Source organism: Macrobrachium rosenbergii, chromosome 52 (genome assembly GCF_040412425.1).
Source record: "Macrobrachium rosenbergii isolate ZJJX-2024 chromosome 52, ASM4041242v1, whole genome shotgun sequence".
Classification (NCBI taxonomy): Eukaryota; Metazoa; Arthropoda; class Malacostraca; order Decapoda; family Palaemonidae; genus Macrobrachium; species Macrobrachium rosenbergii.
Genome location: NC_089792.1, coordinates 28,578,536 through 28,602,629, shown reverse-complemented (window position 1 = coordinate 28,602,629; position 24,094 = coordinate 28,578,536). Strand labels below are relative to the sequence as shown.

Genomic DNA, 24,094 nt, shown 5'->3' with positions numbered 1-24,094 from the left:
GAAGAGAAGCCTTCTGAAGCAGCCTCACTTCCATCGCTTCCATCTAGGCTTATCTGCTCTTGCTCTGACAGGCTTCAGACTGTCAGGGAGCTTGTCAGAGTGAAGGGGTTTTCAAGAAAAGCTGCAGAAGCAATCACCAAATGCAGACGTTAGTCTTCCGCTAATGTCTACTAGGCGAAGTGGACAATCTTTCGTGGTTTTAAGTATTTGGGGATTTTAGCTATTCACGGGCGGGGGCTTTGGGGCATGATCCCCACAACATACAAGCGTTTACTACATAGCTGAATTCCAGGTGGTGGGAAGCATGGACATTTTCCATCCAAAAACACTCAATAAAGGAGATGAATTTTAATTAGTAAGGTAGCTAGCATTGGTGTAATGCTCGTTGCAACCTTATCTGGTGAGAGAGCTGCAGCAGGTTCTAATATATATCAAATTGTGATTTGTTTCAGATTTATTTCTCTTGGGCCTACGAGTCACGTTCATAAGCTCTGTTTATAAAGGTGGCTCTGAATTTAGGGTTTGTTACGTAAATATCATAGGGATCCAGTTTTTGCTTGAAGTTGAAGGCATGTCTCTATTCTCTGCAGGCTTCTTCGAATCTTGTCTCTTTGATCTTGTCCCGTCAATTTTATCCTTGGCGGGAATACCAGACACAGCGTTCCAAGGTTGTTCAATTCCCGAAGCAAAAAGCAGGAAGACAACGGCATCGGTGATAAACAAAGCGGCTGATATGTAAAAGACTTTGTTCCATTGTTCGAAAGTTTGCTGTGGGTAAAGAAAAGGCCAAAATAATATCGAAAATCGCGAGGAATTACAAAGTACTTAAAAGCATGTAAGGAACAGCGTTTTTCCGAATAATATGTTTTAGCAAAACAGTGTAGAAAGCCACAGAGGACGTTCTGTAACCGGCTAGTATTTTACCTGGTTATTGGTCAAGGCACCAACCGTCATAGGTGCCAGCCACCCAGGGATTGTCGCAGCAGCGTTTGTAATCCCAAAGAGGGTACCAGCAAAATTCGGTGCAATGTCAACATGATTGACCATATATCCTGTGTATTTTCCGCCTAGGAGTCCAACGGCAATGAAAAGTAGAGCGATCGTGGCAGGTCGATTGCAAGTGAACGTTGTCAAGATTAAGAGACACACCGCAGGTCCTACATGTGCTGCAAAGATATAAAAACCTCTCAGGTGTCTGCATATGTCACATATTTGTCCTTTGAAGTGTCCCATCCACCTCAGGGTATAGCACCCGTCCACTCTCATACTTGGTTTACCGTCCCTATAGCCTGACTTGTTCATATGAAAGTCTCTAGCCTCACTTGTCAGCATGGAAATGTTATCAGCGTATTTCGATACATTGCAGCAAGTGTGTTTGGAGCTTTTCATCGATTCAGTTTACCTATGCATAACTTCACAAGCTCATGAAAAATGTCAAATAAATGACTACAGCAATTCAAAGTGGTGCAGGTTGTAAGTTACTATTAATCAAACCGCTCATAAAGAGAAGATTCCAGTGGAGATCCACTGGTGCATCTACATGAAAAGCAGTCTGTTTCTGTAAGACCTTTCGATATTGAGAGTAACTGATATTCTAACTAACACCAACGTTGTCCTATTCTGAGTTAGTGATCACATAGTCCAGTCAAAGCCAGGGGCCTTTTGGCACCTCCTTATATAAACAGCCATCAAAATGTAAATGAACTTACCAATAGAGGTAGCAATTTTTCTGACGGCTGAGTCGACAGCTTACCAGCCATTCGTAACTTGTCACCAGCAAAACTGATCAGCAAGCCAAAGATCCACATCCCAAGGTACGGCATTCCGGACAGCAAAGCATTCTAGGAAATTCACGTGAGGTTCTTGTAGAAATTAGGTGTTAATGAATATAAATGTAGCTATTATATAAACTTTCACATAAGTCAGTATTGTCTGCACATGCATATAAATATATATATATATATATATATATATATATATATATATATATATATATATATATATATATATATATATATATATATATATATATATATATATATATATATATATATATATATATATATATATATATATAAAGTAGTGCATGTATTTATACATGATTAACGGTCTATGGTAGTTTCGATAAAATCTGATACTGTTAAGAAGATAAGTGTAGTCTTTGAGTCTTCGTTAGTTTGTTTAGCTACCCTACGAATTGCCTTCTCATTTTCTCCTATGTGTATTTTGTTTGTGTATTTTTTATTAATATATCTCTTCCTGTATTTGCGTTGTAAACCTTTGAGAGAATAGATTGAAATAAACATCTTTATTTGTTTAGGCCATTATGAAGTTGGGATGTATTGTATAAGTAAATAGTACTTATTTTCTCCAACTGCGCATTTTGTGTCCAATGATCTTAAGGAGGGTACAAACAGAGCTTGATCTAAATGGCTACCTCTCATTTATGGGACCCGGCCAGTTCTATTTTAGCTCTTGATTTCAGGATCTACAGATACAAATGTTAATATATCAGCACGCACACATCTACTGTATATTAAGTATCATTAGAATTTATTTATAAATAGTATCATATGTTACCATAACGGGTAATAAAAAATTACGAGAAATACAGTAAAGAAATGAATGCAACCGTTGGAAAAAAAGTACAATGAATGAATGAAGAAGTGGTCGGTCTAAGTTGCGTTATCTGTTATGTCACAATGGTTCCTTGTCCTGAGTGAGGTAAGGTACTGGATTATGAGGCCTAGTCTGGAATTTTGGACTCTGACGAGCAAACAAGAGACACAGTATAGGAAAATTATAGGACTGTTATATATGTATACATACACACATATATGTATGTATGTATGCATATATATATACAGTATATATATGTGTGTTAGAATTAGAATAATAGAAATACATTCCCGTCTCTGAGTTTTGATGCATTTGATCGGTGTATAAAGGAACGGATTCTATGCGTGAACATTTAGTTTCATCATGTTCGAAGTCAACTAACTGCTTCTTCCTTTGGAACTAAACACTAGATCTTTACAATGCAGAATTAAATTCAGGAGTAGCTTTCCTTTCCATATATCAACAAAGCTGGGTTATAAGGTTACAGAACCAGGATTCCTTGATATCCATAAGACCACTTTTGCTGTATCTTTCTCTTTTTTGAGGAACAGGTTTAACCAGCACACGGGAAAGCCCTGGAAGGACTCAACACTTCCATGAGAATCAGTTATTTTCTAGGACTTCGGCCAGAAGTATACCTACCGACTTGATGTCTTGCATGAGCATATTTTTCATGTAGAGGAGGTCGGTGAGCAAGGTGTAGAAGCCCCAGTTGTTCCGACACCTGCAACGAAGATGGCCCAAAAAGGTGGGGAGGATAAGATGGATTTGACTGGCACTGGAGGAACCTGCCGAAAATTGTAACATTGATTATTTTCTCGCGTCAGTTCAGGACATGGTCTTCTACCTTTGAAAAATGAGTAAAGAAAACACTATTTGTCGTACAGATGGTCATGTTAATACTCCATTTAATTCAATCAAATTTCCAATGGGGATGTATTTCTTATTGTCATCTTACAGCAAACAGTTACTAGATTCGTGTTGCTTAAGCATTGAAACCCTTCTAGCTTTCGGTATTCGTAAATCTTAGATAAAAATAGAAATGAATATCATAGGTTTTCCTTTTTTACATTCTACAGATCTAACGATAAAGAAAGAATTTTTCTTATTTTTGCCATATCCACAATGCTGACAAACTAAACCCTGATCGTTTCCGCACCCTTCATTTTTCTTTTCCATATTTTTTTTCTTCTGCAATAAGACTTTTCCAAGTAAAATAGATACAATGAATGCAACGCTGCTGGCATATTTTAAACGACCCTTTAGGGAATAACTATTTTACACTAAGCAAGAGAACCAGTGACTACAAAGAAAACGGGCTGAATATAAGTTGACAACTTCCTCTACCTTCATTTCTTTACTGCCACCCATAGAGTTCAGGATATACTGTTTCTCCGCTTTCGATATCCACTTGGACTGAGTGGGATTGTCGGCCACGATTGAGAACCAAAGGACGCACCAGCAAACTGTCAAAGTTGCTTGGATATAAAACACGGCTTCCCAGCCGAGAGCTTCAATGATGGCCGACGCCATCGGGTAGGCGATGATGGTCCCTGCCTGCGATCCTGAAAATTAGAAAATGAATGAGGATGCCTACGAGTGGCAGTTGCTAGTTGGTGATCAGTACATCTGGCCTTATGCTAGCAGGAGTCTTTTCCTTAGGGCGACCTTTAAAAGTGTGGTAAGACGCTGAAGGGCATAAGAGGCTGGTGAGGACTCATGGACTCACCAACCAACTGAGACGGGTGCAAAGATGCTTCTTTATACAATTACAGATACTCGTACTGCAAGTTATAACGACTAGTTAATTATCAGAAGAGTGGGAATGATTATGCACGATTTGAACTGCTAATTTCTAGGTAAACGTACCAGCTGTGGACATGTAGCGTCAATTACATGGAGTGGCGATCTCCCTGCCGTTGAGCGTGTGACCTTGGGCGACCATATTGAAAGGTCTCGATCCAACTCATAGTACTCTACTTTATTACTATTATATATTATTTCTATCTTTTACTATTATTATTATCATTAATATTACTATTAATATTATTTTTACTATTGTTATTAGTATTATTATTGTTCCTGTTATTATTATTATTATTATTATTATTATTATTATTATTATTATTATTATTATTATGACTTATCATTATTATTATCATTATTACTTGACCTAATTTCTCAGTGAAAAATTACCTCACAAAATCAGGTTGGTCTCAGCACTCCAACCATTGTGGTCAAGGACTAAGCATCTGCTCTTGGATCTCAGCAATGTCTAGCATAATTGGTTCCTGTAAATTACAGGACTTTTTTTTGCATAGTCACTAAACACTAACTAAACAGTAATGTACAATCACAAAACACTAACACAATCACCAAACACTAACACTCACTATACACTTACATTCACTAAACACTCACTCTTACTATACACTCACTAAACACACACACACTTACTATACACCCACTCTCACTAAGCACTCGCACTTACTATACACTCACACTCAATAACACTCAGCACTCACTGAATACTTAACACTCACTATACATTAATAAATGCTCACTAAACGCTCATAAAACACTAAACAGTCACTAAATACTCACTGTACCCTAAACACTCAGTAAACAATTCACTAAACATTCAATCCTAAACGTTCATCAAACACTAAGCACTCACTAGAAGCTAAACATTCACTAAGTACTCACTATACACGAATCACTTGCTGAACATTCCACGAAGCACTCACTGTACACTAAACACTATATAATCACTAAACCCTAAATGCTTATTAAACCCCTGAACACTCATTAAGCACTAAACAGTCACTGAACATTCACTGATTGCTCATTGAACACTCACTAAACACACACTAAACATTCACTAAACACTAAACATTCACTAAACCCTAAATATTCACTTAACCCTAAACAATCACTGAATAATTACACACTAAACTTTCACTAAACAATAACATTAATTAAACCCTAAACACTCACACACTAAACATTCACTAAACACTAAAATTCACTTAACCCAAAACATTCACTAAACATAAACATTCACAAAACATTCAATAAGCCCTAAACACTAAACATTTCACTAAAATTCACAAAACATTCACTAAACCCTAAACACTCACTAAACATCCTTTAAGCACTTACCCATTAAACATTCACAATAAAAAGAATTCACAGTCGTACTAGCCTAAGCCCCTGTTCAATTTGCGCAGTTACCAGACCTTTAAAGATGGATGCAAGGCTCTGCAGTGCCGCCCTGGTGGAGGACCATCGAACTACATAGTACTGGTATACAGATAGCATCTCCAGATATTTACCCTCTGTGGCTGTGAAACATAATCAGAGGACAAATCGGGCCATATCTGTTTTCTCTCTCTTAACCTGCCTCACATGCTCAGCATATTATCATGGCACATAAATATAATGGCAATTTAAGTTTGATATTAGAATATCATTAATATGTACAGGCCACCAGATATAGTAAGAACGATCTCGATGGTTATTAAAAATGCTGAGCAGTACATAGGCATAAAAGTTGAACTGAATTGAATATAGAATTTAGGTCGAAGGCCAAGCACTGGGACCTATGAGGTCATTTAGTGCTGAAAGGGAAATTGACAGTAAAAGGTTTGTAAGGTGTAACAGGAGGAAAACCTAGCAGTTGCACTATGAATCAATTGTTAGGAGAGGGTGGAAAGTGAATATGAAAGGAGGTACAGTAAAAGGAACGAAAGGGGTTGCAGCTAGGGGCCGAAGGCACGCTGCAAAGAACGTAAGTAATGCGTACAGTGCACCACTGACACCACTACTTCCTTACGGGGATAGGCCTATAGGTTTAACACTAGATGTGTCAACCAGTCTCGTCGTTTAGGTATGTTACTGTGACGCATGAGGACTCCCGCTGCACTTTGTCAGTCATTAGGAATTATCTGCAGTATGTATGTAGGTTTGTATGATACAGTCTATGCCATCATTTTTTTAAGTTTTAGACATCAACGGCAGTGTTAGAGTTGTTTACCAAAAAGCATACCACCATACTTGGTTTTCCAACGAAATTCCGAAACGTCACACTTGGGGAGAGCGTTTCAGGACGACGTAAACAAAACAGAAAATAAATCCTGTTTGATTTTAAGTTAAAGTAGACTTTTTTTTTTATTTGTAGCAAATCCTTTCTGTGCCAACATGTCATACTTTCAGCATATTATTGTAGCACTTAAGAGCAATGGTGACTTCAGTTTTGAAATAGCAACTTCATTCATCTTATAAAGTAAAAACGAGCTTGTCCGTTATTGAATGGGCTTAGTAGTAAGTACATGTTACTGGTTTTGTCAGCAAGTCTCGTCTATTAATTAAGCATGTTAACGTGAAATTATTTCAGGACGACTTAACCAAATCGTAGAAAAAGAACTTCTATTACTCTAATCGGAGTGAAAAATATTCGTATTTTTATGTGTAACAAACCTTGGCTTAATGAAAGTTTTCATCGAACCAAATGTCTCATAGATGCGTAATAGCAACAAAATGAAATTTGGTATCCTATGCCCTCGTATCGTTGTAAAGCTAAAGCCTTAGAACTGAACGAAATGACTGCTAGCTTTTCTTTCGTCGCGTTTGTTTACAAATATTTGAGACTACAGATTGTAAAATTCTTTACTTCAACTACATTAAACCTCAGAATAGAAATATTTCGAAGTATATTTTACAGTGATCGTTTCCTATAAAAAATTACACATTTTAATAATAATCGAACAAGAGTAAAATTTTTTCTGCCGTGGTGTTTCGTCTCTACATCAATACTATGAGCTGGACCAGGACTTTCAATATGGCCGCCAGAGGTCACACGCTCGACAGGGATAACGCCACTCCATGTTATTGAGGCTCTAAGCTCTGTATGCACGTCTGAAAGGAGTTGGATGATTATGCAGGAATGACAATCACAAAGGCTGCGAAACAGTCATCGCCCGTTTAGAAGAAATGTGTGTACTCTTTTACAGTACTTCAATAGTAGTTTACCATTTATTTAATGGTCCTAACTGTTTCTTTCATCTAACGGATTTTAATCATTTTTCAGCGAAAAACATATGCAAGTTCGCCTTACTGACCAAGACTTAATAGTGTCGTACAGTTCTCACCTTTGGAACATGCATCGCTGCATTAAATTTTAGGTATAATTACAAGATTTGTAAACCACTTAAGCTAACCAATTCAGTGGTGTTAGCGGCTTACTACTTACAAACAAAAACAATCTTATTCACGGTCACTATACGCTCTCAGTATGATGACATCCTCGTATTAAGTTCAAAATAATTTTCAGCACTCTGTAAATGCAAATTACCATAAACAGGTTACGTCAGTAATGACAGTATTGCAGTGATCCTTACCAGCATAGACTAAAGTCGAGATGATGGAGCGTTCAAGCGGTGGTGCCCAGTTGGCTAACAGGACATGCGTGGAAGAGGAAAGTTGGTCCTTGAAAGGAAAGAAAGCATGTTACTGTGATAATTTTTTATAACACATTACACACACACACACACATATATATATATATATATATATATATATATATATATATATATATATATATATATATATATATATATATATGTGATGTATTGTGTTTGTGTAATATATATGTGTGTACATAATTCACAGAAACACGTTAAGTTTAAATTCAAAAAGGCCACAAAGAGAAACGAAGCAGAGGATATGGTCCAAACCGGTTGCGTCTATTAGACACTTTCCTAGGAATACCACACACTTTTGATCTGCAAGGATAAAACAGACAGCGTAGACAAACGTACAAACAATAATCACATGAGAAATTCAGTGTTGTTCAAACTTAAATCACCGAAAGAGAGAAATGAACAGCACAAAAAAGTGTAAGTACATGATAACAGTGCAACTTTTGTTCATGTTGGAGGAATTATCACGCAATTGATTGGGCTGGCTCTAAAATATTGACCTATCTTGAAAAAGTGTTAGAAAAGAAAAATAAGTGAGCTGAGTTTTATAAAAGAAAGTTTTGTTGAAAATGAACACAGCTTCAAGAATGTGTGTTCCTGATCAATCTGTTATCAGAAGGAATATGTCCAAATATACAGATTTTATGAAGAGCAGTGAAGTGTGGCCCAAAGGACAACAAAATGCCCAGACTTGGTATTTTTCATTGCGAAATAGTGCAGATCAAACGCCCTCTGGAAACATGATTCTTTGCAGCCTGTCATTTCAAATGGTCCTGCCCTCTTGCAGGGAGTACAGTACGAACAAACGTTTATGTGTGCGTTTTTAAACGTTTATGTTCACTTCCTATGCTTTCACTATCATATCACTATCATATGTACAGACACAAATACTCCTATTACGTACAAGCCCTTTGGAAAATTTCTTCACAGGCCAAAGTGGACTGGACCATTATATATATATATATATATATATATATATATATATATATATATATATATATATATATATATATATATATATATATATATATAGTCGCTGACTATTAAAAAGATGAAGCTGGAATTGAACAACAACTCGTCTGGTATTCAACTAGCTATCGTGTAATTTCATAGTAGGTACTCAGTTAGGTCGTTAAATATTTTTACTTTGTGAGTGGTAGTTTGTTTACATTTCACTTTAGTTTTATTTTCATATTTTATGTTTGTGTTTTAATTTTTTGTGTTTTAATTTTTCGTTATTATACGTCTCACCCTTTTAGTTTGTATTTACTTGTTCATTTATATATTTCGTTATTAATTTTGCTGAATTTATTATGACAATTCATTTTATTGTAAGTATAGATTCCCATCCTTGTCAGTTTTCAGCCTGAAGATGAGGTTTTATGCACTCAGCTCATTACAATAAAGAATGTTCTTCCTGGTCTTGCTTAATATTATTTATCATTAAGCTATATATATATATATATATATATATATATATATATATATATATATATATATATATATATATATATATATATATATATATATAGACACACACACACACACACACACACACACACACACAATCAATCATTAAGCTGCAAATGTCGTTTAATATCCCATTCGCTACTTCGGGAATATCACCGGAGTGGTTGAAAGGTACTGTGTCAGTGTTCAGGACACTTCGGTACCAATCCATTTTATCACTTGTAATTCCCCTTCGGTGATATTCCCGAAGTAGCGTGAATTGGATATTAAACGACCTTTGTAGTTTAATGACTGTATATAAAAACCACGGTTGATGTGATAAAAATTCATTATATATATATATATATATATATATATATATATATATATATATATATATATATATATATAATATATATAATATTTATATTTGTGTGCGTGCATGTGTGTGTGAATGTGTTTCCTCTTAATACCCACACTCTTTAATACTGTAGTAAGGCAGACCTGAACTTCTTACAGCAACTGTATTATAAGATTATTACATAAGTACAATTTTTTTATATATATAAAATGTTAAATAGAGTTATAAGATATTTTTATTGTATATGTATATAAACCACTGTTATCATATCTACTACTGTAGCCTAGGTACCAGTTTGCATATGTACCTACCTAAGGTAGTTGTAAAAAATATAGATAATCATATTGACACAGACATACACCTGTGTAAAAGCAGGAATAACGGACTTTTTCATTGAAACTACACTTATGGATGATACGAAGCGTCTTATGTTTAAATTTATATATAATTTTCTTGAGCAACCATATGTTGGAAACCTATTATCAATCAGTTTATTAACAAAAAGTTAACAATTAAAGGAAAAGTCTTCAACAACCTCACAAATGTTTGTAAATCCAGACAACTGCGAGCCAGTGACTCCATAAGTCATTTAAAATGGCGTATTACAGTAAAAAGCAGGCAGTTCTCCATTTCGAAATTTAAATCTCTTCTTTTGTCATGAACTTTAGTCTATATATTTTGAGGGTTATTAATATCAGAAACTGCTCATAAAAATGAAACAGAGGGAGAATGGAATGCCAGATTTTGATGTGCATATCTTATTGATTGTTGGCGTTCTCATTTTTTCGGGGAAAGGCTTTTTCTTATGAAACCCATGTCAGACAACATATGTGGATGCGCAAACATGATGACCTAGAAATAAATGTGGTTAGAAACCCATTGTATGACTAAAACTCCCTTGAATTGCCTAAACCATTATTGTTCTTAAAGGGATGGAGTTGCTACCAAAAATATAATGTTGTTCTGGTCTTCCGTTGTTTCATTTGTATAAGCTTTTCCTCGTTTGTTGTTGTACCTGTCTTTACAGTTTTAATTATGCATACACACATACACATATAGAATCCATTGTATATATATAACATATATGTGATAAATATATATATATATATATATATATATATATATATATATATATATATATATATATATATATATATATATATATATATATATATATATTTACTGTGTATATTTATTTATCTTATTTATCTATACTATATATACATATATATATATATATATATATATATATATATATATATATATATATATATATATATGACTATTTATCACATCACCGTGATTCATATACAATCAAGCTACAAACGTCCTTTAATATCCAATTCACTCTACCTCCCGGAAGTAATATATTTTTATATATGTTACCGAGAAGGGGATTTTTAGTTGATAGCAAGTCCTCCGTCCCGAGATCGAACCAGCGACAGACGGGGAATCAGGACTACAGTGACACACTAACCAGTCGGCCGACTGGTTGGTGTCACTGAATCTGATTCCCAAATCGCTGGTTCGATCCCCAATTATGGGAGTGACTTATCAACAAAAAATTCCTCTTCGGTAAATATATATAAAATATATTACTTCCGGAGGTAGAGTGAATTGATATTAAGGGACGTTTGCTAGCTTTCTGATTATATATATATATATATATATATATATATATATATATATATATATATATATATATATGTGTGTGTGTGTGTGTGTATGTATGTATGTATTATAATATTTGTATATAGATTTTATAGGAGTTTGAGAGTCAATTTATTTTTCACTAGTCTTTTGAAGCTTTAGCTAAATTCCTTCATCAACTGATTAATTGAAAAATGAAAGGTCAATCATCTGAAGTTGTTTTAGTACGTGAATGTTTTAGACTGCGCTTATCCTTTTTATGAAAAAAAAAAAAAAAACATGAAACGCAGTATTTATACAAAATAATGGGGAGAGGAGAAAGTACTGACCAATGAAAAATCAGGGTTTGGGGATGAACTTAATCTAGAATCAGAATAAGACATCAAAGTTGCAGTAAGTTGACCCAGGCCCGCTTTGGGGGAAAAGGCTTTAGAGTGTCAGGTAAGGAGTTCAGTATGCTGCTTGGTGACCTGCAGATATTGCAGTGATGGGAGGCTGAAATATTCTTCATGCTGAAGGGTTTATTGATGGTTTTGCCTTTTTCATGGGAGGAGGGCTTCCAAGTAGGGAGGTAAATACAGTCAGATTTGCACTTGATAATTTCTATGCTGGTGACAAGATCTCTGATTAGGAATAATTCTCTCTGAACCCTTTCTATGGGCCTTTCTTAGTTGCAGCAGGTGGAACATCTCAACAGATAAGTCTTTCTTCATTGCTAATAGTGTCCATCCTATCAATGCTATGGGAAGTAAAACTGTTTTTACTACTACTAATCAAAAAGACTCAGGTAACATGAAGGGACTTCGCTGGTATTGTTGAGGCAGTGCCTGGAGTTTGTGGCCTTCACATGCATCAATTTCCATATGCGTGTTACACTGTTCTTGGTTAGTGGCACCTCTAGGAAAGGAAGCTTATCACTGGTGCATCTCTTAATGGTTAGGCATAGGCCAGGCTTCTGAAATGCTTCCTTTAATTGGTTAGGGCTTATTAATGGATATTTCTACCAAAATGTTGTCGAAGTATTTGCTATGTATGATTGGGATATCCATCTCACTTTGGTGAGATAGATATCTCTCTCTTTGATGCATCCCATCATAAATTCGTGAAGAGTTTCCCCAAGGGGAACCCCATGATGATGCTGTCAGTATGTTGGCATATCAAGACTCGTCATTGGAAGGGCGCCCCCTTTGCGCAAATGCCAAGGAGGATCTTCAGTGCCTCCATCGGGATGTTGTTAGAAGGGGTGGAGCTGATCATTATACACCTGCTTTAGGATGTATTTTATGGTCTTGTCAGTGGCCACATTTGTGAAGGGGGCCTGTCCACATCCAGTAAGACTATGATTCACTTGAAGCTGCTGCATTGCATGAGCTCTAGGAAAAGGCAATGTAGTAGTGGGAGGGAATGATAGGTATCAGGGTGTGCATTGGTCTCTTTGTCAAATGATACGTTGGGGTATGGATCGGGCTAATTATGGGACAATTAATGAAGGTAAGTTCCCTATTATCTTAGAGTGTATGGTGCATTGTCTACAGATATTGACTGCCTCAGTGAACTTGATGGTTTGTCTTTTTTTGAATCGCCTGGTTTCTACAGAACCTTTTTAATTTTGTAGGAAATATAGCATTAGTCTTGGATGGGTAGACTTCCCTGTGCAGGACATAACCAGAGCAAAGTCAGCCTTCAGTATGGATATGGTCAGGTTGGAACAGAACTCACTGGCTGTTTCAAGTGCCAATGTTCATCTTGAAGGACGACTCACTGAAGATTGTCAAATATTGGAGAGGTCTTGTCATAGAAACTTCCCTTCTTGCTCGAGTTAAAAGATGCTCCCCTGTGAGCTTAATGCCTTAGCCTTTTGTGGTTCTGGGAGGACTTAGAGAAGATATACATTTAGGCCATAGTTCAGGCCTGGTCCTGGTGAGTCAGATAGCCATTAGGTTATGAGGTAGGCCTTTCTGGACGATCTCATGTTGAGATGGATGCTCAGCCTCATAAGTTTCTCATGAAATTTCTTTGCAACTTCTTTATGCTGTTATAGTTTAATCTCCAAGACACTACAAAATTCAAAAGAACCTCCAATAACACAGTATACAACATAAAAAAGTCGGCCAACAAGATCACTAAGAGGGAATCCACGATGCCCTGTTAATAGCCAGATCCCTACCTCAGCCTACCAAGTGGTGGGTAAAATGGTGTATATCTGCTTGATCCATCTCAAAACAACAGTCCCTTCTTTTGGGTTCCTGGAGTTTAACCAAAGAAACAACTGCAAGTGTATTACAGCCCTCATTGGAAGTAGAGTCTTACTTCAACAACATGGAGACACGGATGATCTTCCTTGGTATTTGCATAAAGAAGGCGCCCTAGGAGCATGGTGTACAGACAAACAGATGGCATCATCAGGGGCTCTCCACTGTGAGTGATCTTCGTGAATTTTGTCATATGATGCATTAAGAAGGAAGTTTTCAGTGAGATGGACTCTCCTATCATATATTACCTATGGTGATGACTTTTGTAAAAGCATCAGATGAGAAAGCCGTACTACGACTGAAAGGATGCTTTGAGAAGAAGTCTGGCTTCTGCTTTACAACTAAAAGGATCATTGTCGGCAAGTTTCCCTTCCGAAACATCCTTATAACTCAGAACAATGACACAGGCATTCAGATCTCAGAGTATGCGAAGGCCACAAGTGGTGTCAGTGAGTTCTCGTCTTATAACCTTGATACCACTGCCAGTGTCTACATCTCTCATTGCAGCCATTAGGCTGCTATCCAGAGGGAGCTCATATGAACCACCCAACGTGTAGTGAATACCATTTTATTTAACACTGGTTGAGAGGGTCATCAGAAGAATTTTAAACAAATACAGTAGTATGATAATCAAGACAATGACCTAAATTATGATAATGACACAGTGACCCTATTTCACTATTTCACTGCAAAAAAAAAAAAAAGACAGATGTGGACATCACTTAAACATGATGGAAAATCTATTCAAAAGAAAAAGACCAAGCTTGGAAAATTCACCTCACTGGAAGCACAACAAAGGTAAAAAACGTTGTTTGCTGCTGATAAAATAAAACTGAAATATCCTCCTGCCACCTCCAAGACTGTGCCATAAAAAGGTACTATCAAAAGATGATATTGTCACTGGAATAAAAATTATTGAGTACAAATACAACTTCTGACACCTCTCCCTACTTGAAGCCCTCCACATAAAAGAAGAAACCCAGCACTATCCCTACAAGAAACGACCAAAGCAATAAAAACAGTCTTAAATAATTGGACCTAATTAGTATGTCATTTATACATAATTGTACTTCATAATTGACTGATGTTAAAAACTTGCCAATCAGCCATCATCATGGAGATGGGTTGATATCAGTTCTACGTAAAGAAACTGAATTCATCAGGAATATGTCTTAACAGAGTCAGTATCAACTGAGATCTCTCTTTGTAGCCAAATGGACAATTCACCCATCTTATCACTGTATCTAAACCAAAGGCCCAGGTTCGACTAATGGCCAGGGCAGATGCAATTGTCAGGTGTAATTCCCCTTGGTGTAAGTTATTCCTAAGGTAGGGTGAATCTGATAGAAGTGATACTTGAAGGTTAAATTTTTATGAATATAAAAAGGCACTTGTGCTTACTTATTGGCCGATGCCACTTGAAATTAGTGTTTTAAAATGTATTGTTATTTACTGATGAAAATCACTCAAAACTTTAAGAGTTTTTACTTGTTTCATGTATACAAGATAAAAATCATCATACCAAAAGTCCAGCAATAAGGTAAGTCTTAAAGGACATCTTTTCCTCACCTCAGATATTCCTAGAAGAACTCTGACAAGGATAAGCACAGTAGATCCCCTTTGGCCGCCAAAGGCACAAAGCAGGAGATGATGGAGGCTAAGAAGAGGGCTCCTCCAAATACTCTCCGAAAACCGAAGAGTTCGGCCAGCCTCCCACCTGGGATTTGGGTCCAGATGTACCCCAAAAGAATGCACCCGTGATCATGGACTGGGTGAATTCATCCCACTCGAACTCTCCTTCCTGTAATATCATAATAATAACAACTAGTGTAGTGAGGATACACAATATTTGTTTTAGTGGTCTATTTCTATAACACACAAAGTTCATTGACAAAGCTATGTGGTTACTGTTATGCTTTGTTACATGTACTGTAACATCAGTTTTACTTTAACCAATACAAGTCAAAATAACTTAAAAATTAGTGTTTAGCTTATATTGTAAACGTATTGTATTGAATAGACCTTGATGGTTATATGTTTTTGTACAGAATTGATTAAACATACGTGATGGCTTATTTTTTATACTTTTTGATTTTATGATTTAGTAATATTATTAAGGTAAACCGGAAAACACTGCAAGTGGTTATTATCTTACAATTTTATTCTTGAGAAAGTCCATGACTGGCTTCTAGGCCCCATTTTACACAGACATAGGGATGGTGATAATGGAAGTATTCAGATTCAAAGTGATTGGTTACATTTGTAAAATGTTTAACCTATATTTGATTTGCCTTTTTGACCACTCTTGAATGAGGACAGGAGAGCCCATGGCAACCAATCATATCTATAGATCTTTCTTAGCTGTGGGTGCCAGAAGCTTCAGTGTGATGGTCTTTGGTTTGCATGATCAACAGTAACAACCATTCAATCCTACCAGGGTGCATGGCCAAGTTGTACACACACACAGTATGGACAGTGATAGTCGATGTAGCCATTCATTCAAAGTGTGCATGAGTAATTTGCCTAATAAAAATACCAGCCATGATTTCCATTCAAAAATATATAAGAAAATACTTACACTTTCTGAGGATCATCTTCCATGCCGTCTCCAAAGTGACAAACATCTTCAATGCTCGAATTGGACGAATTTTTGTGCTTGACCATAGCAACAATGGTAAGGTTGATGTTGACTCTGAGCATGTAATTGAATACCATACCAAAGAAGCTCATCAGTGCAACCACATAACGTACTGGAAGGTATCCTGTGTAAAAAAAAAAATAAGTTGTTGGTTTTAGGTAACATGAAAGTGTGGTTGTGCTGTGATGTAAATGCAAAGGTGAATGACAGAGAAAGAGATGGTGTTGTGGGCAGACAGAAAGTTTCTGGAGTAAATGTGAATGTAGAGAACCTTGTGAAAATACATTTGAATAAGGGCCTGATCACTGGAAATATGGAGTTTCTAAAGAAAAATATCCATAGTTATACCTTGGAAAGAGAAAATTAACGAAAAGAGTATTGTAGATTACTTGTTTGTTCAGAGTAGATGGAAGAGTAAGTTGATGAGTGTAATGGTGAGAAGAGGAGTGGCTGGAGGCACATCTGCCCATTATTTGGTTGAAGCAAAGGTTGAGGTAGGTAGGAGTTTACACTGAAAGGGAGGAGTTAAAATGTAGCTGTAAGGGTAATAAAGACGAATGAATTTGGAATTAATTTTGGTATAAGGAAAAGTGGATGAAAAATGACCTATGATTAAATACATAGAAGTTGAAGGAGTTTATGAAGTGATTAAAATTCCAGGATGGAATCAAGGAGATAGCAGGAAGGGTTGGCAGTTTTAAGAGGGTGGTGAGTTGGAACAAAAGCCAGTGAGATGTGGGATGAGGACACGAGAAGTTTGATGAAGAAAACACATTTAAATTGCAATTGCAAGACGGAAGGGAAGAGCAAGTACAGGAATTCAAGAGGATGTATAAGGAGGCCAAGAATAAACTGAGAGAGAGAAAAAAAGGTATATGTAATAATTCTAGGGTGAGTTAAGACTAGGGAGAATAAGTTGTTCATCAAGGAAGTAGATGCAGTGAGAAAGGTTGCTGAGTAATGGGATCCCAGAATAAACCATGCTAATGGTTTATTCTGTGTTATGTCCATGGAGTGTGGTTGAAAGTTCTGTTGAAAATGGAAGACAGATGAGAGACAGAGTTGAATGCTGCAGGTTTCGAGAGCAAATATACGTGGAAGCGAGTGATGAAGATTAACAACAGTGGATGGAACTGCAAACAAAATGCTAAGGCACGATGGTGCAAGTGTCACCGGGTAGTTAATTAGAAAGTGCAAGTACTTCGGGTTGAGGGAAAGTCGATTTAAGAAATATAAGATTTATATTGAGGCATAACAGCAGGGATTCATAGGGGAATAACAAGGATGTAATGTCTGTCGATGTTTTGAAGTTAATAGCATTATGGATGGAGTGATAAAAAAAAAAACAGATAAAAGATAGTGAATGGGGTGCAAAGGGGATGGATAAGGAAATTGGGTGTGAAATGAGTTAAGGAGCGTAGCTGGTGTTTTCAGGTGATAAAATGCTGAGTGGAGATAGAGAAGAGAAAAGGCCAAAAATAGTGACAGAATTTAACAATGTTTGCAAGAGAAAATCGAGAGTATGGTTCTGATTAAAATGGAAACCTAGAGATGAGAACGAAGTTAATTTGATAGTGAGAAATGGAAGCAGTTGCTTCTGTATAAATTATTTGGTAGTAAATATAATGTACAGTGGTAGGATATGAGTTTTGGAGTCAGAGAAACATGAAGCAAGAATGTAGTAAGATGTCTACAAAAGAGAGGAAGGGAACTCATGAGTCTATGGAAGCTAAGTTTGAATGTGAAGGAATTATCCTGCCAATTCTCCTTCATGTAAGTGAAGTGTAGATTTTGAATGTGAAAATAAACGTCTGTGCTGTAGAGAAATGTTGAATATGTGACATGAAGAGATGGAAGGCTAAAAATGTGCAGATATGGGGAAAGTGATAAAAAGGACAGCATAAATGAAAGGATGGATCAGAGTGTTCTAAGATGGTTTGCTGATATTGAGGGAATTGAGGATTATACGCTTGTGAATAGAGCATGCAATTTCCCACTATCAGGAAGAAGAAGAGGAAACCTGTGGTGCGCTGGCTATGACATGAAAGAGGTCAGAAATTAGCGCTTCCACGCAGTGAGATTGTGTGCATGGTCAAGGTGAGTGGCGCGATATGTAGGGGTTCGATGAGCATTCTCTTCATATACATGAAGACGCAAATAATGTGGAAGTTCATCACCGATTCAACATTTAGTGTAAGAAAATGGGAGCGATCATTGTCTTATCGTGTTTCGGGAGCCACCTCGTTTAGCCTAATGTTAAAAAACACAAATAAATAAGAGAGTGAATTCTATTGCAAATAAATTGTAATAATCTTTTTAATGTGAGAGACCACAATGAACTGAACAAATGTTATCCTACGATTTGCTCAATAATCACAATACAAAAGAATTATGATAATCCGTTATCGCAGAAGTATTATCAGCATGTGCCCGTCCTGATGGCAAATGTCTCAGAGACTTACGAAGCAATTACAGTTTTCAGACATAAGATGGACACAGGTATGAGATTAAGACCAAATGGGTGGAAATACCAGGCTTGTTTTCATCATTAACCCAGGAAGTGGAGGAGCGGTATAGCAAACTAGTAAACTTTTTCAGACTTATCATTGTGTAGGCTAAAATACGAGGGCCTTCAAAATGAATATATTACCAAGCAGGACTTCATAAGAAAATAAGGGGAAAACTGGCTTTATTACAGTAAAAAGCAATTATAGTATCATTTACGCTAAGCATTAAAAGAAAGATGAATTTTCAATTTTTAGAAGTATTTTTCTTTACAGACCAAAAGATACACTGTGGGAAAATGGGTTGACGCTTTTATAAGAAAGGTATTAGGCTCGAACCCACACATTTGGTGCTAACAGAAGCAAGAACATCACAGATCCCTTTTTGATTCAATGCTGCTGCTCCAGCCTCTAAATCCAAGGACGACTCGCCATTACTCGGAGGAAAGAAAGAAAGAGACAGCTAAGTAAATCCCATGATCTCAAAACGTTCGTCAAGCGATTCAAAAAAGTGACATTACTATGTCAAGGATTGAAATTTCCGAATGTCTATATTCATAAATATGTCATGAAAGTTAACAAATATCCAAAACATTCTTTACCAAACATCCCAGATCTACTGTATGCAGACAGGATAATGGCTTCTGAAGATCAGATATGATATTCCATAAACCTCTGGGTCTTCAACAGATGTTTGTTGAGACAGACGTAGTTCGCACATCCCAACTAATGACTTTATACATAAGTACGTGCACATACACACGCACCTCCATTAAACCCCATTGCGTTTCTGTTGATGTCAGCAGTGAATTATATCCCTCTAAGCCAGTGTATTTGTCCCTCACGAAGCTCCACAACATTTTTGTTGCGATTGAATGTATCTTTCGGGTAACTGGAATAAGTATGGCTATTACACTAGTTACTTCATTTTTCACACACACATATATGTCTATATATGTATATATACACACATATATGTATATATATGTATATATACACATACATTATGTATATATATATATCGAAAAATTTTACTTTCGCTGTTAGATAAATACTAAGAATAGCTGATTTGCAAAATGAATAAATAAATAAAAATGATTTTACTACCACTCAAGATCACCTTCGGCAAAAACGGAAGAAAAGACTAACGAATACAATTTGCCATTCTCTTATTTTTTGGTTAGTGCTTTTCTTGTTCGATTCACAATGATGATTAGCATCCTAGCTCAATAGCTTCTGAGAGACAAAAAGGTCTGAGAACTAACTGAGCTTCTGTTTACAAACAGTAATGCAGTTTTTGACATGTGCGAGTGGCCAACAGCTTACCTTGATCTCGCAGTGAAGGAGGTTTTATTGGCAAAGGCTCCTGGCTTTCTGAGAACGAGATTGAGAAACTGATTCTATTCATATTGGAATTCTCTTGCTGGAATCTGTGGGAATATTTTCAAAATCTCTTCGCTGAACCAAGCGATGATGCAACAATCAAAAGCGTGACAGAACCAGTCTCAGATCAGATCATGTTCCTTAACGCTTCTTGACTGCCGGAATATTTGATGAACAATTATGTACTTCAGAGGCAAAAGCACAGCCGCATTGATGCTACTTGTATATTCCATATGAACCTGTCACTTGACTGCAAACGCAGGTGGTACTTCAGGTGGAGACCTGCGGAATCAAAACAAGTTGGAATAAATGTTTTCCTAATCTTATATTTACCCGAATCACAGAAGGGAGCATGAATGCAACTTTCATTCCATTGCACCGTGTGTTAAAAGTTTTATCAGCACATTCCTGATGACATCATTACCAGTTATAATGAGAACAATTTACAGGTCGACCGACACTTGAAATATTCAAGAGTTGAACTGAAAGGAATTTGTGTCGAAGAATATAATGGTCTTCACCCAAGACAGTCACACTGAACATCAAGGCGTACGCTCTTCCAATTCACTATAATAACGCACTTGTTCTCTCAGCAACAATGCGATCCTCGTTGCTTTAATTTCGACTCTTCTGGTCACATTGTCTTTTATGGTCTTTCCAGTTAAATTACATGAATATTAACAAGCTTGTATAAACTTACCGCGTCACAAAGTAAAAAATCCTCTATTTCTTCTTGGAAGTGGGCAGAGGGGATTCTATTAAAATCAAAAGATAATTAGTCTGAATCTCAAAATATTTCCTTAAACTGTAAAAATGCAGAAAACGAAAGTTCTCAACGAGTAATGTAACAGCAAATTGACAAACCGACGCTGAAGTCACGAGTAAAAGTTTATCACCTATTGTCTGATGTGAACGCGGCAACACTGGAAGGGTTATTTTCAGAGAGATACCGGAGTTTCTTGTAATCAAATACTTTTGAAAAAACGCGAAATCACAATTACCGGCCATCCTCGCGCGAATTTTTTTATCTTATCTTTTTATGTAATGACATACTGGCTTCGCAGTATCGATTATCTATCGCTTAGCAGAGTTTTAATCATCCCGCAGAGCAATCACAGACGGTCAAGGACCACTTGAGGAGATGAACTTCGGGTCTTGGGAATCGCTGAAATCTCTGGGAACGTCTTTCCCTGCCCGTCACTACGCAAGACTTTCATTTTGTCTTTATGTATATCTGGTACACGTACATATGTGCGCAGTACTCTACGATGTGGGGAAGTATTCGAAGATTTTGAGTATATTTGCAGGGTTTTGAATATTCAACAATCTTCCAATTTTGATCAAATATTCCTGTAGACCTAATAAGAACGTGTTCATTAACTTTATTGCGTTTAAAATAACATAGCCTAATAATAATACAGTTGTTACCAAAATCAGCAGTGATCCAATTTAATTTGTAGTCTCGTTTGTATTAGTGTTCTAGTCAAGAGCTGAAATAAAGTTTAGATATTTTTGTCAATATTATTATGAATCGAGGATGGCTCAAAGTAGCCTTTTTAAGAAGATAATCGTCGTTTCACAGACGTTTTTAATAGTATAAGTGAATGGATGAGAATCGTACATATTTATATAAAGAACTTTGTAAGCTCTGCGCTTCGAATATTACTACCATAATCATCCATAAAATAACATTACTATCTTTTTTTAGAGCAACCATGCTGCTGTCATTCAGAGGGCGAGTAAGGTAATGGATTCATAAATCTGGTGTGATGTCTGGAAGAGGCATTTGCATCATCATTCGGTAAATAAATTTCTTTTAAATTATTCAGTTTTACCTTTTCTTAATTATCAGAACTGTGAACATCATTCTCACGATTATCTTTAACATTCTAATTGGTAATACTATTCTTATACACAGACACACACACATATAAAGTATAGTATATATAGATATGCAGTTATTATGTTACCTTTAGAATTGTATCCGTTGTCATTACCACTGTCATCGAATCTCAAAAGGATGAAAATAATGCCCAGGCATGAAAGAGTTGGGGCATTTCTTTGGCGTATACCCTTCCCTCCACTCGGGATCCTTCCGCCTTTCACCTCAGGTCTCTCTCTCTCTCTCTCTCTCTCTCCTAAGCTCCTCCCACTTTCCAGGTGCTCTCTCATCCATCACCCGCCCGAAGGAGGTGCTGACAGCTTCTTGTTTGTTAATGGTCAAAACCTGCTATTACAGTTTCACGGTCTGACGCCTTTCCTTTGTTTCAGGGCAATTAAGGGCGTGTCGAAACACCAGGGTGCCTTTTCGACTGAGCGATAATGACCCTTATGGGCACCCAGCAAGGGTCAAAATCCCATCTCCAGATGAGGGTGGCATTCTATTTTGATCCTTACGAGGAGACTTTTAGGTTCAAAGTCCGTTGGCGGGGTACTTCATTTTATGGCAGCTCTACCTGGGAGTCCGTCTCAAGACGCAGACGGCGAGGTAAGAAAAACCGCGCCCTTCGCCCGTCTTCTTCCGATTCCGTCGTCGGGATGATTGACCATGAAGTGGCCGGATTTAGACATTTACCAGGATGTTTAATAAAGCATAAATATTAGTTTTGCTTGTGTAATCTTAATGAAAGTAACTTTTTAAAGACAATTTTGATGCCTGCAGCCTTGAGGTAAATCGTTATAGAATAGAAGATAAAATCCAACTAATCGAACACAATCTGGCTGTTCTTCAACAAATTCTCATTACCAATGGCTGGAACAGTATTTTTTCTAGACAATTCGGTTAATCAAAGTCGCCCTAAAAGATGCAGTTGATGCAGGTAACTATCCGCCGATTGCGATCACTGGAATTTCATCAGTGGTATTTGAAATGGATTTTTAGTGCGTCTCTTTCTTCGTCTAACTAAAACATTGTGTGTGTGTGTGTGTGTGTACTGTCAGTGGGCAAAAAACATTTGGCGGAGTAAGTTTTCGCCGAAGCTTTACTCTCCCTGAAGTTCGCAGCAAGTACAGGGGCACACCATTATATTTTTTCAGCGTATTCCAAAGCTGGTTCTCCGTGCAGCAACTGTATCATATGGGGTAACTTTTTGTTACACAAAGGCCAATCCAATGGACTCCGTCAAGGTGGCTTGCTCTCACCGTATCTCTTTCATGCATACATTGACGTGCTATGTTGAGCTCAGCTCGCTGTTTCCAGTTTGATTTGCTATTAACGCCAGGGTGCTGGTGCTGCTTCTTCTTCTTCTTTATTATTATTATTATTATTATTATTATTATTATTATTATTATTATATACTACACAATAATAATTATCCTTATTAAAAAAACTTTCCAGTGTATTTTTAAGTAATTACAGAAACCTAATATAGGAGGACTGCAAATTCCTTTTCCGTTTTAACTCCATGAAGAGTAACATATGTAAAAATACGACGGCATTTAATGACAAAGAAATTCCATGGATATGCATCGCAAAATGTGAGAACTGCAGTCCCCTATGTATGCCTGAGAAACCAGCAAGAATCTGTAAGAACGAATGACAGGAGCAATTATTATTATTATTATTATTATTATTATGAGAGGAGCATTATTATTATTATTATTATTATTATTATTATTATTATTATTATTATTATTGAGACGAGACTTTTCAAATGTCTTAAGAATAAAAGCAATAATAATCGTTAGCTCAGTTTAAGTCCGTAAACAAATATTGACTGTCGATACGAAAGAGAGTACAGAACTAAGTTCCACGAACA

At 36.6% G+C, this 24,094-nt stretch overlaps 1 pseudogene; it reads right to left on the bottom strand.

The window, feature by feature from the left end:
- Positions 1 to 436: 436 nt before the first annotated feature.
- LOC136833916 (putative inorganic phosphate cotransporter) lies at positions 437 to 21,268 on the bottom strand (annotated as a pseudogene).
- Between the last annotated feature and the right edge of the window lie 2,826 nt (positions 21,269 to 24,094).